The following is a 1,438-nucleotide window of genomic DNA, read 5'->3' as shown; positions in this document are numbered from 1 at the left end:
ATTCGAACACTGTAATGAATTTCATAAGACTGTTCTATGGAAATCATTATTTCTACTATATTTTCTGCTTATAAATACCAGCAATTTTCTTAAATGGGCACCTATGGCGTTCATTCGGACATTTTCATAAATTTCATAAGACTGTCTTATGAAAATAATAAGAGATGAATTTGGAAAATTTCCCCTCCAAATCATAAGACAAACTTATAAAATCCATTTAAAATCCTTATGTCTGAAAGTCATAAGACGTTTTTATGGAAATTCAAAGTAAATTTTGCTCAGTGTACTTGCCAAAAATATAGAGCATTGTATGAAAATGTATAACCTCACTTTTCTGACAGTTTCTGTGTGCTTGTTTACATAAGACTTGTTTACACGGACTTTTAAAATTTACATTACTTGAATACTTTCGATGCTCTTTGAAAGAATATCAACTCAAGAGGGATGAGGATTGGAACAAGGGTAACCTGATTCATACATTGACCGATCGGCGCTGGATGTAAAACCCGGTGGCATATGCTGAATCGCAAGATCAAACATTGGGCTATAAAACGATTGCTTTCTGGATGATGGATCCTTATCACATTTGTACACATTTGTTTGTTTGCTCGTGGGTTAATTCCTAACAAGATGATCCGATTGATTATTCAGTTTTAGGTGGTGAAGTTTACCTGAACTTTATAGGTAACGAATTCGGTCGATGATAAGTTGTTGAAATGATTTTGATCGTTCAATGCCCATATCGAATAACGTTTCCATTGGTCAGAATGCCTACCAGCGTATGATAGCTGCAAACATGAGGACAACAAGGTTATCGCTTTCGAATGGAACAATTATTTATTATTCGTGTTCAAGTTCCATTACAGCAAAAGTTTCGTCGATTATCGCATTGTCGTGGATTTAGCCGGCAAATGCGAAATAGCGCTCGGCATTGACGATAAGGAGTAAGAAGGATTTGATTGGAGTGATAATAATGCAGAGCATTAAACATTCTGATAGAATATCAGGGAGGAGAAATTATACGTAAATTTATATTATATCCCGAGTTGTCATCATTTTGGCACCGCAATAAAGCTATCTGCTGTTTTGTTCAAATTGGCACGAAATAACTAGGCAGCGAATGATAAATTTCATAGTCAATTTATTTACTTTTTCGGAAGGATAAGTAATTAGTATGTTGTGAATATGTGTCGCCGGTGCCGTGTGTTATGGTGGTACCGGACGGAACCGTCGGTCAGCAGACCGTCCTTGTCGTACTGGTCATAGATGCGAGGTTTTTTCTCATCTGATAGCACTTGACATGCTTCGGAGATCTGTCTTAACGCTCTCTACTTAGCGCAGGATACGCGAAACCGCTGCTAGCTTTCGAAAGAAAATTCCTAGCTGCTGCTACTCTATCAGTCTCTCTCTCGACTGAGGACTACAATTTCGGTCGATT

Source organism: Topomyia yanbarensis, chromosome 2 (assembly GCF_030247195.1).
Source record: "Topomyia yanbarensis strain Yona2022 chromosome 2, ASM3024719v1, whole genome shotgun sequence".
Classification (NCBI taxonomy): domain Eukaryota; kingdom Metazoa; phylum Arthropoda; class Insecta; order Diptera; family Culicidae; genus Topomyia; species Topomyia yanbarensis.
The sequence above is the reverse complement of the archived record's forward strand: the minus strand, read 5'-3'. Positions refer to the sequence as shown.